This window comes from Salvia splendens, chromosome 12, assembly GCF_004379255.2.
Source record: "Salvia splendens isolate huo1 chromosome 12, SspV2, whole genome shotgun sequence".
NCBI lineage: Eukaryota > Viridiplantae > Streptophyta > Magnoliopsida > Lamiales > Lamiaceae > Salvia > Salvia splendens.
The window spans coordinates 13,397,869-13,414,201 of record NC_056043.1 but is presented as its reverse complement, the minus strand read 5'-3'; the positions used below and the strand labels follow the sequence as shown (position 1 = coordinate 13,414,201).

The following is a 16,333-nucleotide window of genomic DNA, read 5'->3' as shown; positions in this document are numbered from 1 at the left end:
AGTTAGCTTGAGCCGAATCCAATGTCCTACTAGCATAATATATCACCCGGAATATCTTGTCTCTCTTTTGTCCCAATGCCGAGCCTACCGCCACATCACTTGCATCACACATGATCTCGAAAGGTTGAGACCAATCGGGGGAGATCAAGATTGGGGCACTCACCAACGCCGCCTTAAGCTTCTCAAATGCCTGCGCACATTCAAGAGTGAAATCAAATTTTACATCTTTAGCTAGCAAATGGCAAAGGGGTCTAGCAATATGTGAAAAATCTTTGATGAAACGCCTATAGAACCCCGCATGGCCTAGGAAGCTCCTCACGGCCTTCTCACTACAAGGATGTGGCAATTGCTCAATGGCAACTATCTTGGCTCTATCCACTTCAAGTCCTCCGGCTGAAATTTTGTGTCCCAACACGATCCCATCACGGACCATAAAATGACATTTCTCCCAATTGAGTACTAGATTGGTCTCCTCACATCTCTGCAAAACTTTGGTTAGATTATCCAAGCAACTATCAAATGTCATACCAAAAACAGAGAAGTCATCCATGAAAACCTCCATAATATTCTCAACCATATCATGAAAAATGGACATCATACATCTTTGAAAAGTAGCCGGGGCATTACAAAGCCCAAAAGACATTCTCCTAAATGCATAGACACCATAAGGACACACAAAAGCCGTCTTATGTTGATCCTCGGGAGCTATCAAAATTTGGTTATATCCCGAATAACCGTCGAGAAAACAATAATACTCATGTCCGGCTAACCTATCCAACATTTGATCAATAAATGGAAGGGGGAAGTGATCTTTCCTAGTGGCCAAATTTAAAGCGCGATAATCAATGCAAACTCTCCACCCGGACACCACTCTAGTAGCTATCAACTCATCATTTTTCCCTTTCACCACAGTGGTGCCCCCCTTTTTAGACACCACTTGAGTAGGACTCACCCACTCACTGTCGGATATAGCATATATCATACCGGCATCTAACCATTTCAACACTTCTTTTCTAACCACATCTTGCATAATAGGGTTTAGTCGCCTTTGGTTTTGTACCTTAGGCTTATACCCCTCGTCTAAATGAATTCTATGCATGCAAACGGTTGGGCTTATTCCCTTAATGTCCGATATGGACCACCCAATGGCTCTCTTATGCTTCCTAAGAACTCTCAACAATTTATCCAACTCGAAACTAGAGAGAGAAGATGATACAATTACCGGAAAAGTGTCATTCCCTCCAAGAAAGGCATATCGCAAGTGTAGTGGAAGTGGCTTCAACTCAAGCTTCTTGTTTTCCCCATCTTTATTGCTATCTTCACTTCCACTCCTAAGAGGTAGAAATTGTGGACGAAGTGATCTAGGGATTTCTTTAGCCGAGTCCAAAGCACCTACAAATTCCAACAACTCGGGGTTAGCATCCAAAATATCAAAAGAATGAGAAGAATACATGGAATGAGAAATGCATCTCTCTAATTGATCATCCAAGTAAGAGGCCGGTGCCACTCCTCCAACACACTCATCCATCACGGTCACAACATTGCAATGTTGTAGGCTTCCTCCCGGTTCCACATCATGCCTCTTTAAGGCCTCATATATCAAAAATGTCACGCTCTCATCATTGAGGCGAAGTGTAAGTTCCCCTTTTGAAACATCGATCATGGCCTTCCCGGTGGCAAGGAACGGTCTTCCCAAAATAAGAGGTACAATTCTATCCTCTTCCATGTCCAACACCACGAAGTCAACGGGGAATATGAACTCATTCACCCTCACCAATATATCTTCTGCTATGCCCGAGGGATATGCCACCGATCTATCCGCCATTTGCAAAGTAATGCTAGTCGATCTCAATTTACCAATATTCAACTTGTTGAAGAAGGACAATGGCATAAGATTAATGCTAGCCCCTAGATCGCACAAGGCATTCCCCACAAAGCAATTTCCAATAGTGCACTCAATAGTGAAGCTTCCCGGATCTTGCATTTTGGCCGGCAACTTCCTTTGAATAATTGCACTGCAACTCTCCGTCAAGTTGACCGTCTCATAGTGCCCCCATTTCCTTTTTTGTGATACCACATCCTTGAGGAACTTTGCATAACTTGGCATTTGTTGAAGTGCTTCAACAAGAGGGATGTTAATTTGAACTTTCCTAAAGATATCCAAAAATCTTGAAAATTGTTCATCCTTCTTTTTCTTTTGCATCATTTGAGGGAAAGGAAGTTTAACTTCCGTGGGCTTAGGAGGAACTATTGTCTCGGCTTGATATTTTGGTGGGCTCTTCGTTGATGCCTCCACTTCTATTGTCTCTTCTTCTTCGGGTTGCACAATAGCTTCCTTTTCGGGCATAGGGGGGCTCTTATAGCTTGTTCCACTCCTCAAATTGATAGCCTTGCAATCCTTTGGGTTAGGAATGGTGTTGCTTGGGAATTGCCCCGGTTGATGAAGTTGGCCCACGGCTTGGGCAATTTGACTCATTTGATGCTCCAAAGCCCCCATTCTCGTGGTGACCTCCACTACCGCCGTCTCAACCTTATCAATTCTCTTAGAAGATTGTGTCATGATTCCATCGGTCTTCTCCATTAGAGCTTTTAGAAGCTCATGAGTGACATCATCACTTGAAGGTTTAGAATTGGTGGGCACATTAGCGGCCCCACTTGTCGACCCACTAGGTGTAGGGAAACGAGGTGGTGGAGGTGGTTGGATAGCATTGTTTGGATTGCCATAAGAAAGGTTTGGATGTGCATTGAAGGGTGAGCGATAGCCTTGGTAATTACCACCCCCATTGTTAGGGCTATAGTTGTAGAGGTTCCTTTGATTCCCTCCTTGATGCACATAATTGACATCTTCCACGGTATGTAAAGGCTCTCCCATAGGTGCCACTCCCAAACTAAGGCCATCCACCTTTTGATTCAACAACATCATTTGTTGGTTGAGAAGATTGAATGCATCCGAATCCACAACCGAAGCCACCGGCATTGAACTATCTCGGCCCGAGCTCCAACCCTTGCTAGTATAGGCAAGCCTTTGAAGCATCTTCTTGCACTCCTCGACCCCCTTGTCCAAGAATGAACCCCCCGAACCAAAGTCTAATTGACTCTTGATAAACTCCGAGCATCCATTGTAGAAGAGGCTCACTTGATGGCCCGGAGATAACCCATGGTTGGGGCATTTCTTTAGCAAGGCGTTGAATCTCTCCCAAGCCTCGAACATAGACTCTTGGCCCTTCATTTTAAAGTGGGAGATCTCTGCTTGGAGGTTGAGAGTGGAGCTTAGAGGGAAGAATCGATCCAAAAACTTTTGGGCTAAGTCGTCCCAACTTGTAACCGAGCCCGGCTCAAGGTTATCAAACCAATCTCTAGCATATCCCGACAATGAGAATGGAAATAGCCTAAGTTTGATTGTATCGTCGGGAACCCCATTAAGCTTAGTTGTATTGGCAATCTCTAAGAATTTAGATAAGTGCCTATTAGGATCCTCCGTGGGCCTTCCCGAGAAAACACGTTGCTCCACAAATTGAATCAATCCTGTCTTCAACTCAAAATTGTTGGCATTCACCCTTGTATCATAGGGTGGATGTGGGATATTGACGTTCCCAAATGCGTCTCTAACCGGAGCCTCTCGCCTCCTTTCCTCCTCTCTTTCCCTTCTCATCTCCGCCATTTCTTGTTGTAGTTGGAGAATGATTAGGTCTTGATTTAATGGAGGTGGAGGTGGAGGGGGAATTCCCTCATTGTTCCCATGTGGATTTTCCATTGGCTCAACTTGATGTTGAGCTCTTGCTCTTCTCCTTCGTCCTCCTCTTCTTCTATTGGCGGCTTCTATCTCTAAATTAATCGGCTCAAGGGGTAAACGAATTGAGCGCGTGAGCATAAAAACCTACACAACACAAGAGAGGAAACAAAGTCAAAATAGAGCTAAACTAGAAAACTAAACTAAATAATTAAAGCAAGTAAAATGTCTAAACTAGTATTCTCTATCTTTTCACAATATCAAACACAAAAGCAAATTTAGTCCCCGGCAACGGCGCCAAAAACTTGACTCATGCTAATTTAGTATTCAAAAGCGTCACCCGCAAGTGTACGAGTTAAGTAGCACGTGGTAAGCTAAATTATCGATCCACGGAGACTAAAAGCCGGTTTGAATACTATGATGTAACTTTGAACACTATCTAGACTAATAAAAGGGGTTTTCGGTTTTCTTAACTAAGATCAAAGAACAAATAAGCTAGTAAGACAATTAACTAAGAAAAACAAACAAACAAAGATAGGTTTTCACACAAATTGGGAAAGTATAGGGAAATGGATCCGTTAGAATGGATCAAGGATTTCATCTATGGGTCATGCTCATCTATTGGGCCTCAAATGCGGTTAGGAAAGTCGGGATAATCGGTTAGACCCCCTCTCGGGTGCATCTAACACGTGGGTCAATCTCTAGTGTAGGAGTCTCGTCCATACAATTCGAGATTGACTCCAAAGCACAACGGACCCAAGCCCTCTCTCTAGCTTATGCATCTCTCGATTACATATAATGCACGGAGTTGTTGATTACACATCTATCCTAATCTTGTATTTCTCAATAACATCAATTAGGTACAAGATTTATCTAATTGGTAGCTAAGCAATTAGATATTAAAAGACCAAGGTTCAACAAAACCAACAAAAGAGATAGATACGCATTCAACCATAGATTCAATCCATACAATCCATTCAAACTTCACCAAATCCCTACTAAAAGCTTAGCTACTCATAGTCAAAGCTAACATAAAAGCAAAAACAAGGAAAACAAAGCTACACATAATAGAAATGATACTAGAACTCCCTATGGTGGAATTGATGGTGGGGGGTCTCCTTCCTCCAATCTCTTGGAAATGGGAAGCTCCTTGACTTCAAATCCTCTCAAAACCTTACTTTCTTGCTAAGATTCGTGGTGTGGGAGTTAGGGTTTGGAAATGAGTGAGAACCCTTTTATATCCGGAGTGAGAAAGAGGCAAAGTTGGCAACAGCGACAAATCGCCCGGTCGGGCGATTTGTAAGTAGGAATATGCCCGACCGGGCGTTTTTTATATGAAAATCGCCCGGTCGGGCGAACTTTCTGTGGTCAGCCCGTTCGCTCCGTTTTGCCCGTTTTAGACCTGTTCTTGCATCAAAACTCCGACAAACTCGTTAACTCTAAAAAATAGCTGAAAAGTGGGTGAAACATATACTTTATACCTCAAAAGATTCAACAACATGTGTTAATCACCCATCTAAACATCCTAAACTATGAGTTTGTCAATCACGCCGCTCTTAAATACCTTTTGTCAAAAAAGGAAGCCAAACCGCGGTTGATTCGTTGGGTATTATTACTTCAAGAGTTTGATTGGGAGGTAAAAGACAAAAAAGGGGCTGAAAACAAAGTGGCTGATCATTTGAGCCGAATAGTGAAAGATGGAATTCATGATCCGGTCGATGATGCATTTCCGGAGGAACACCTATATACTGCCCAGTTTGTCAAACTGGCCAGTCTGGATGCCTCAGAGGAAAACACAGCAGGATACAAAGAGCCGTGGTTCGCCGACATCGTAAATTATCTTACCACTGGAGATCTGCCTTCTTCACTGATCATCACCAAGGCTCAAAGAATGAAGATCCGTAGCGAGAGCAAATACTACTTTTGGGATGATCCATACCTTTGGCGAGTGGGAGCCGACCAAGTGATTCGACGGTGCATTCCCGAGCCCGATCAAGAAGATATCCTATTGCATTGTCATTCATTAGCATGTGGGGGCCACTTTGGACCAAAGAGGACAGCGAGGAAGGTGTTGGATAGTGGATTCTTTTGGCCGACGCTCCATCGTGATGCTTATGAATTTTGCAAAAGATGTCCTCGTTGCCAATTTATGGGAGGACTTTCGGCTAGAGATGAGATGCCCCAAAATCCCATTATTGTTTGTGAGATTTTTGATGTGTGGGGGATGGATTTCATGGGGCCCTTTCCGAGCTCATTCGGGAATTCATATATCTTAGTGGCCGTCGACTACGTTTCCAAGTGGGTCGAAGCAAAGGCTACAAGGACTAATGACTCAAGAGAGGTAGCTTCTTTCCTTAAGTCCACCATTTTTAGCCGTTATGGAGTACCAAAGGCCGTCATAAGCGATCAAGGTACACATTTTTGCAATCGCACAATCGATGCTTTGATGAAGAAATATGGTGTGCATCACCGCTTATCCACCCCGTATCATCCACAATCCAATGGGCAAGCCGAGATCTCAAATCGGGAGATCAAGCATGTGTTAGAGAGGACGGTGAATCCTTCAAGGAAGGATTGGAGTGCGAGACTAGATGACGCACTATGGGCTTACCGCACGGCGTACAAGACGCCAATCGGGATGTCACCATATCGCCTCATTTTTGGCAAAATGTGCCACCTTCCCGTTGAGATTGAGCATCGCGCTTATTGGGCCATTCAAAAGATGAGTATGGAACCGGGCAAGTGTGAGGAGGAGAGGAAGCTCCAACTCCAAGAGCTTGAGGAATTTCGCCTTGAAGCATATGATGCCGCGATGTGGTATAAAGAAAAGACCAAGTTATGGCATGACAAAAATTTGAGGGGAAAGTCATTTGGGGTCGGGCAAAAAGTTCTCCTATTCCAATCAAGGCTCAAAATCATGCCGGGAAAATTAAAATCCAAGTGGACGGGTCCTTACATCATCCGAGCAATTCATCCAAATGGAGCCATCGAAATTCAGGGAGTTGACTCTATTTCTCAACCCTTTGTTGTGAATGGTCATAGATTAAAAATCTTTTTGGAGCCTTCAGAAGCATATACGGTGGAAGAAATTCCATTGTATATACCTCGGGTTTCAAACTAGGGTGATAAAACTTTTCATGTAAATATATATATATATATATATATATATATATATATATTTTTTTTTTCTTTCGTTTCAACAAAAACTAAAAAAAAAAAAAGTAAAAGTAAAAAAAAAAAAAATTTTGGGGGCTGTGCTCGAAATTTTAGTTGAAAAATTATTTATCTTTGTTGTTGAAATATTTGCAGTAAGTTCATGTGTGAGTTTTTTTTTTCACTCGTACTGTATTAGTATTAATGTAAATGTTAGGGGCTGTGCTAAAAATTTAAGTTGGGAAAAATGGGCCCATTTGAATCACTTTGAAAGAAAAAGAGACGGCCCATTTGGTTGTTTCATTTAAGTATAGCCCATTTCCTACCTTTATTATAAAAAAAAAAAAAAAAAAAAAAACGTGACTTTTGGAGAGTACAGAGTTTTGGGGATTGTTTTTCTTACTCAATCTATCACTTAAAAAAAAAAGAAGAAAAATCTCCAATCCCTAAATTCACCCTCGCTTTTCACCTCCTTTTCCACAAGTTCTCCTCTACGGTAATTTCTCCTTCTTTTCCCAAATTTTCAGAGCACCTCTTCAATTTCCCGCCACCGAAGCACCACCATGCCACCCCGGAAATTGAAGAAGACGCCGGAGAAAGGGGCTGCTACTACAGCTACACTGTCGGGCAAACCCAGCGCCCCTTCCACAGCTGCACAGCCGGTAGAAAAACAACAACTCAGACCAAAGCCCAAAGTCAAGTCAGTCGCGCCGGAGCCAACTGTCCCGGGTGTGACGGGTCGCTCCGCTGCTATCCGACCAGCTGCTGCCAGAAAATCACCTGTTGCAAAAGCTCAGTCAGCAAAGCATCTAGCTGATGCTTCTTGCGCTACCAATGAGGGTTCTGCAGAGTGCAGAAATGAGCAAAACATTGTGCTCACATTTGATATGAACAAGTTCCCAGCGGATTGCCAAACCGCGACTGAATCAGAGAGCGAGCCCGAGGAAAATGTAGATGGACATGATAGGATGTTCCCACCTAGCCCGATGCACCATGATAGCTCAAGTCTGCCCGCAGGTGTTTCCAAGGAAAAGCTTGATGAAGGAACTGCCGAGAGGGAGCGAAAGAGAAAAGGAAAGCAGCCCATGGAACCGAGGAAGAAAAAGCAAGCTACCTGGAGAGCAGATTCTAGGCCACGATCTCTTGGCCCGACAATTCAGACCCCACCGGCAAGTGGAGGTGAGACCAGTGACTCAAGCAGCGCCTCCTCATCTTCCGAATCTGAGGAAGAAAGAGTAGAGCAGCCAACTAGTTATGCCAAATTCGGAGTCGAGCTTGACATGGAGCTCGCTGAATTGATGAAGCAATTTTCGGATCCTAAGTTGGCTGCGAGTCTCAAACGCCGACAAGGTGGGCTCAAGAGATACTTGTCCGGATATTTGGTACATTTCGACTCTCTTGACACTTTGCAAGTCCATGAAGAATTTGCAGATTATATGGGTAGGGCAGGTCTCTCATGGTTAATGGATTTGGATACATACAAGGTGCCTCTGATCTTATGTGATGAGTTCTTTACTTCATTCAAGTTTGACGTCACCACAAATTTGAACACAACGTGCATTGAATTCCGACTATTTGATGAATACCACCGTATGAACTTAAATGTGTGGAGTGTAAGATTGGGGTTATACACAGTTGATGACATTGTGAGCGGGGATGCAGAGAAATTGGAACGGGGACTGCCTGGGAGACATGTACAGAGTGATGCGAATGCTGCGTGGGGGTATTTGACTGGCTTGAAACAGCCTTACCACTATTCTAGAGCTTTTGGGTACAACATCATTGACCCCGTTTTGCGAATGTGCCATGTATTCCTATTCACCAATATCATAGGCACGTTCACAGCTTATTCCCGTGTCCCGAGTGCCGTTCTATATTTCCTATGGTGTATTGTGAGAGGGGTGAGGATCCATCTTGGATTTTGGTTGGCTTACCAGATACGTGCCATTAGTCGCAACCCACATCGACATTTCACAATCTGCCAGTACTTGGGAAAGTTTGTACATGAAAATTTCAAGTTTGGGAAGCCCTCCCCCCTATCCATGACTCCTCTTACTCCAGCCCCACGTCCTTTTGATTTGGAATTCCTTCAAGATGCGGGCCTTATAAGCATAACAGGGGGTACTCCCCGTTTCTATTCACCAGGAGACACCCCCACTGTGATGATCTCTAAGGGTGTTTCAAGTGGAGGGATGGAGAAAAGATTGAAGAAGATTGAGAAGAAAATGGCGAAGCTAAAAGAGGCCAATGACCATGCAGCTCGTGAATTAAAGGAGACTCGAGAGGCACATGCCCAGGGCCTAAAAGACCTCAAGGCTGATCTCGGAAAGCTAATGGACCACGTGAGCTTGCTGGCCCGTCTCCAGCAACCTCCCGAGGTCTCGGTTCCAGAAGTGGCAACTGCCGAGGCCTCGGTTCCAGAAGTAGTAGCTGAGGAAGTTCCCATTCCAGTAACCGCCGAATCTGCCCAAGCCTCCACACCTGTACCCGAGACCGTGCCCGAGCCGGAGGAAGCACCAGCTCCACCACCCCCTGCCACATCAGCCCGTACCCTCCGCACAAGGCGGGGGAGGTGATTTCTATCCAACTCTCTCTTCTACTTGTGTATATATGTGTGGTGTGTGACGTGAGTGTTTGCATTAAAGCCTTGATTTGTGTTTGTGGCCTTGCCGGCATTTGTAACTGTTTTGTGATGTTAGTGGTCTCTTTCTAAACCCTTGGTCTACTTGCTCTCGAGCAAGCAAAGCCCAAGTGTGAGGAGGTGAGATTTTTATGTGTTTTTCAGTTGGTGTCTTTTTCGTTTTCTTTGTTTTGTTGAATTTAGTCAGATTTCTTTCCTAACATTTTAGCCAAATTCGCTTGAGGGCAAGCAAGGTTTAAGTGTGAGGAGGGAGATTATTTGTCGTTGGATGTGTTGTTTTTCGTCACTTTAGTTGTGTAAATTAGTTCTTAAGCTGGAGTTAGTTTTTTTTTCTTCTTTGAAAAAATGAAGGTTTTTATCCGTTTGTTAGGCAAGTGTCAGTTTTTGTTTAAAAATGAAAAAAAGAAATATGAAGGTTTTTGAGTTTTTAGTCAAGCTTTGATGCATAGACTTTGCAAAATATTTTCCCTTAAAACGAGTTTGAATGCAGTTGTTTTGCAAAGTTCTCTTTCCAAATAATGGGTTGTTGGATGACGTTTGTACGATGGAAAAGTAGAGCACTACTCATTTGCTTTAACCTCAAGATTTGTTTCTAAAGTAGAATACTTTCTACTATCTTTTTGTGAGTGTTATTGAGTGTGTGTGACTTGCACAATCTTTGATATCGCTTGGTCATTTTGGCAAATGTTAGAGGGCATTAGGATAGCCACTTGAGCCTCAATTTTGTTGATAATCCTACCTAATGAGCTATCCCTAGTGATCCAATTTGAAGCCTAGGCCTTGTTCATTTCATTGCCCAGAATATACTCTCCTAAGCCACATAAAAGCCTACATCCACACCCCAACTATGCATATTACACACTAGCTTAGTCAAGCCGAATAGGGTGAATCTTATCCCGTTTGAAGATGAAGAATGTCGTTACATTGAGAACCTTTTGAGAAAAAGATCAAGAAAATGACAAAAAAAAAAAAAGAAAGAAAAAGAAGAAGTATGAGTCAGAAGAAAAAAAAAACAGAGAAGAGAAGAACAAGAAAAGAAAAGGGAAGAAAAAAAGAAGAAAAAAAAAAGTGCATGACAGAAAAAAAAAGAAGAAAGAAAATGAAGAAGTATGAGGCAGAAGAAAAAAAAAACAGAGAAGAGAAGAACAAGAAAAGAAAAGGGAAGAAAAAAAGTGCATGACAGAAAAAAAAAAGAAGAAGAAAAGAGGAGAAAGAAGCACAAAAAGCAAGAAGGAAGTTGACGTGCGACAAAGCCACATTTGAAGTTCATAAGTTCGTCATGTTTTGGTTTTGATTTCTGTGAGTGTGTACACATTTCAAATGCATATTTTCACTCTCTGCATTGAGCTTAGGACCCCTAGGATCCATCCAATGCAATTCAAAAGGTCCGAAAGCCCCGTTACAACCCTCTCAAAGCCCCTTTCGAGCTATTTTGACTAAGTGATATCTTTTTGAGTGCTTGTGGTGAGCTTTGAGTGAAACACTTTACACTTTGAGAGGTGACTTGAGGAAACTTGAACTTATGTGTAGTGCTTAACTATCTTGACAAAACTGACAACATGAACCATATTTTGAGGAAAAAAATTCAGTTGGGCTGCATTTTTGCTTGAATTTCGGGGAGGTTGAGTATTGTTTGCGTTTCATAAGCTTGACTCTTGTGTGTAGTTTTGTGTGTTTTCGTTTGAGTCTACTTTTGTGTTTGTGTCTTGTACTTGTTTGTGTTGTATGTTGTGTTGTTTTAATTTAGTGTGTGTTGAGAGAACAGGGAAGTGACTTAAACTAGCAATTGAGTGAAAAGTCCAACCACATACTTGGGACAAGTATGATCCAAGTGTGAGGAGGTTTGATAGGCTAATTTTCGTCACTTGAATTGGATCACTTTTTGCATTCTTTAGTTGAATATTTGCATGAGAAGGTGTATGTTTTGGCAGGAAATGAATGGAGTGGTCCGACGAGCATGCTAATGGAATTGATTCTGGATTACATGCCAAAGTAGAGGAAAATTGGATGCAAATTCAATGGTTTGAGATAGAAGGAATCCACAAGACACAAACTGCCCAGTTTGATGGATTGGCCAGTGTCCGAGCAATGTTGACAGCTCCTCAAAGTCGCATTTCAAAGCTAAGTTGACGAGTCTTTGTGCTACCAATGCCCACAAGCGACACTTTTGAAGGCAAAAGAAGCCAACTACCATCATTGGGAGTGGACAAGACTTCCACATCAGATTGGTTGGAAGAAGTGTAACAAAATCAACAAAACTTACCTTTTGGAACAACTTGGAAAAAAACCACTCTTTAGCTAGCTTTAGTTAGTTTTAGTTTCTCTCTCTAAGCTTAGTTTTCTCTCATCCTTGAAGCAAATTTCGAACCATAGGCAGCCATTGCCACTTTTGCTCACCATGGGGTGAAGCTTGTAGTTGTGTAGTGTTTTAATGCTTTGAATGACCTAGTTCCTTATTGTACTCATTTTCCAACATCTTAACTCTCTAGTTAAGGTTGTTGGGCTGATATTAAAAAGCTTTTGGTGCATTTAAATCTCTAGGTGTTTAGCATTTATGTTTGGTTGTTGGTGTTCTTGAGCTTTTAGTTTAAATTCCTTGCATTGATTTACTTTTTTTCGTTCCTTAGCTAGCCTTTGTCTTTGTTGATTTCTTTGTTTGTTTATTTGAAGTTTGTATGCTTTTAAAAGGGTCTTGTAGGGGCTGATTCTACTTGAAACTTTTGATGGAAGAAAAGAAGTAAAAAATAGTGGTTGTTGCTAGTTTGGTTTTACTTGCTTAGCTTGTTTAGATTTTTCTTTTGCATCTTATTTCTTTGATCTTTCCTAAGTGTTTAGTTCAGCTAGTTAATCTTTTTTTTTCCCATCCCTTTAATTTCGAAAATCAGTAAAAAAAAAGAAGAGAAAACAATGTGTTTTAAGTTGCAATTTGTATGGTGATTTCCCCTTGCTTAGTAGTTTGGTTCTTGTATGCTAGTGTGTTTTAGTTGCTGTAATTTCTTTAGTTATTTCTATCCTCCATTGTTGAATGTTCTTAAGATTTGTTTATCTTCTCCAAGTTGTTAATTTTCAGCTTTTTATTTGGTGTTTTCAAGGCATAATTAGGTAGCTAACTTGTTGATTTGGTGTTTCTCTAGCATAGTTAAGTGTGTAGCAGCCATTTAGTCATTTCTTTACTCATGTTTTCGTGCCTTAGTGTATTTAGGAACCCCAAAATCTGATTACAAAGTGTTAATCCTTTTATCCTTTGTTTAGTTTAGTTTTCTACTACTTTTGACCATTGGATAATAGCCATTAGCAAGCAACTAGTACAATTCCTTTTCACTCTTTGACATGGAGCCTTCAAAATCAGTTTTAAACTCTCTCTCTCATGCTTTTTATGTCAGCTTAGTCACTTTAGGAAGTCTCCGAATTAGCTAGTTAAGTAGGCTTTTAGATTCCACCTTTTAAGTGTCTCTTTCCTAGTAAATTAGTTTCTCTAGCTTTCAATTAGGTGTGAACACTTGGAATTTAGTTAGCAGCCTTCTACTTAGTTCCTTTTGCTTCTTTTACTTAGTATTTTTCGTGACAAAATCTGGTTTCTCTCCCCTGTTCCTTTATTTCCCGAAAGTGCTATTTCACAAGGTGTTGTCATTATTCTGCTTTTATTTTCCTGCCAAACTGCCCAGTTTATTAGCTTGCCCAGTTTACGTTCCAGTGTATATGCTTTCTTCATATTGAATTTTATTTGCACTCTTAGTTCCCACATTAGTTTAAGTCTTGTTTATATTTCGTAGTTTAATTCCCAACCCCAAATTAAAGCGTGGCGGCATCGCCAAACTCTTAAGTGTTGAAATACATAACGGATACGACCGTTCCTCGTGGGATCGACATCCGACTTACCACATACTAATTAATAGTATTTTGGGAAGTGGGAACGTATAAGTATTGTTGAATAGGAAGAACACGCGCCTGCGACACGCGTGCGTAATTCGACCTTTCATATATCTGCAAAACAATTGCTAAAGTGTGCAGGGAAAGTGTTCTAGCCAGTATGGGAATGTTCGGATAATTTAGGTAAAAAGGGCGTCAGTAGGGTGCAATACTGACCAGGATGCATGCCAAAAAGGCTCGAGATGGAGAAGAATGATAGCTGGGAAAATCAGCCGCAAGCAAGGGGCAAAAGAGTCATTTAATGAAGAGAGTCTACCCTAAAATCAAGGGAGGCCTCTCTTTAAAAGGAAGCCACTTGGAGAGAGAATCATCATCAATTAGTTCATCAACTCCTACGCTTAGTTAGAAATCACTCTTCGGTAGATCAATCCTTCAGCATTATCCTTCATATTCTCATTCATCGCCACAGCCATGGTCACCTGAAGCTCATCAGTTCACCGGAGTTCCCCATCCTCTCGTTCCAGTCAGCGTGTTTCGTAGTGTTAACAGTTTCATCGCCCGGAGTGGCAAAATAATCTTACTTGTTTTCTTAGTTAATCGCACTTTGTTTTCTTACGTTGGATCTGTTGCATTTTAAATACTTGCTTACTTTGAAGTCTTAGTTGCGATCCAAATGATTTTATGCTATGAAGTTGTTTCTGTGCATCGGTTCTTGTTTGATTTCTTTCTTTTCTGCCTAGATAGCTTAGATCCAGTTGTTACGGTAATTTCCAGTTGTTGCGAGCATGTTTTCATTTCTGAATTGATAGATATGAGTTTATGAGTTTAGTTTGCTGTTAGATTTTAGATCTGAAATGGTTAAGTGTGAAGGCCTAGTTTACGTAGTTTCTGCCACCTTGCATGTCACCCAGTAAGTTTAGTTGCAGTTTCGGTGTTCAATCTTTTGATTTGAAGTTTTAATTTTAGATCTGTGTTCATGAAGTTGTTAATCTGTGTTTCTATGGTGATAAGTCTGGATTTGTTGATCTGAATTGATTCATGTTGAAGAAGAATACATCTCCATCCACTTTGGGACCACTTTTGCTTATTAACCACTTTTACTTTTGTCCTTTACTTTTCAGCAGTTACTTTTTAGATCTGTAGGCCTAGTCACCTAATTACCTCTTTTTCCTCTGATATTCCGTTTTGCCTTTTATAGTAAACTCGTACTTTCCATATGTTTCTGAAACATCATGTTCCCCACTCTCACGTACATAGCCGCCTGTCAAACATCTCTCCAACCTCTTAGTCAGTAGAGTACCATCTTAAATTCCAGCCTAGATGAAGTCTCAACCCAAAGCGTGGTAGCTAACCAAACCTTCTAGAATATCACCACGATACCCAAACGCATCATCTCTGTGGGATTCGACCCTTACGTCCACTATACTAGTCAGTAGAAGTGGGTTGAGGAATTTTTGATACCAGGTTCAGGCTTAGCTGGGACTTCCATCCTGATCAGTAGGATACATCCTTTGCTCGGAATGACACCTGACACAAACCTGCTCTTTCAAATGGCACCGTTGCCGGGGATGAATGGCGTTATTAGCTGTTATTGTGTGTGATACTTTGGCGTATATATTGTTCATAATTTTTTCTCTTTCTTTTTCTTTCAGTTTATGAGAAACCTTTCGGCTCCTGCCCACGTATTGTGCAAAGAGCTATGAAGGCCCTTACGAATTCCTTCATGAGTTCTGTAAGATTTGTAGGGCACAGGGAAGACCAGCAGGGGCGACAGAGGATGACTACAGATTGAAGGTTTTGCCGTTCGTTCTAAAAGGGGAGGCTAACACCTGGTTCATGCGACTGCCCCCCAATTCCATTGAGAGTTGGGTAGATTTCAAGTCGGCGTTCTTAGGGGATTTTTTTCCGTCATCTAAGACGAGTGCGGTGAAGAGAGATAACCAGTGTGAAGCAAGGTTACGATGAACCCTTGAGTGATTATTGGGCAAAGTATATAAGCTTCTTGCATGCATGTCCGAACCATCGTATGGCGGATATAAAAATACATCACACCTTTTATGAGGGGATGAACAAGGCGACAAAGGATCTGGCAAACTCCTCGTCAGAAAGAAGTTTCATGCAGTTAAGGGTCAGTGAAGCTAAGAGGGTCCTAGGGAAACTCTTGAGCGCAAAGAAGGAGTACGACAATTCAAGAGATGATTACAGCAGAGAAAGGATTGCGAGTGCCTTGTCTACTGACCAGGAGCATAAGATAGAACAGAAGATGGATTTGAAGATGGACGAATTGAAGAAGACACTCCTGAGCGCGATCGAGAAGAACGCACCACCAACTTCCCCAGCTGGAAACTACAAGGGTGCGGAACAGGGGAATCAAGGACCGGGCTATGATCAGCCTAATGATTTCGTCAATATGGAGCAAGTTAATGCTGCCGGGTACTACAATTCTAGTGGGCATTGGATCCAGGGAAGGCAGCGGGACGCACCATGGAGGGACCATCCGAACTTTCGACGGGGAGACGGGAACTAAAATCAAAACCAAGGTCAAGGTCAGAACCAATACAACCCCCACCCGAACCAGAATCCCAACCGTGGCCCAGCAAATCCCGACCACCAGGCCAACTGGTTAGGAAGGAACCAACAAACCCATAACCAGAACCCACAGAACCAAAGCTCAAACCCTGTTTATGTACCACCCCACCAGAGAAAATTCCAAAATTACCAGAGTCAGCATAATCAAGGTTCCCAACATCAGCAGAACCAAAACCAGTTCCAAAGCCAGAACCAATTCCAAGGGCAGAACCAGAATCAATATCATCAAGACCAGTACAACCCTCCTGACCAGTATAACCACTACCCATCTAACCAGAACCAGCAAAACTTCCAAAATTACCAACCCAACCAAAACCCCCAATATAACCATTACCAAGGACCAAATCAGT

At 42.0% G+C, this 16,333-nt stretch overlaps 1 long non-coding RNA gene and 1 other non-coding gene across 2 annotated transcripts; both read left to right on the top strand.

Annotated features, from left to right (window-relative positions):
• The first annotated feature begins 3,152 nt into the window (after positions 1–3,152).
• On the top strand, positions 3,153–3,259 carry LOC121759781. The gene has a single exon (XR_006041726.1). It is a non-coding gene; the product is annotated as a small nucleolar RNA R71 (small nucleolar RNA).
• Positions 3,260–10,635: 7,376 nt separating this feature from the next.
• LOC121757394 lies at positions 10,636–12,058 on the top strand. Its single transcript, XR_006041252.1, has 2 exons — positions 10,636–11,365; positions 11,456–12,058. It is a non-coding gene; the product is annotated as an uncharacterized LOC121757394 (long non-coding RNA).
• Positions 12,059–16,333: the final 4,275 nt, after the last annotated feature.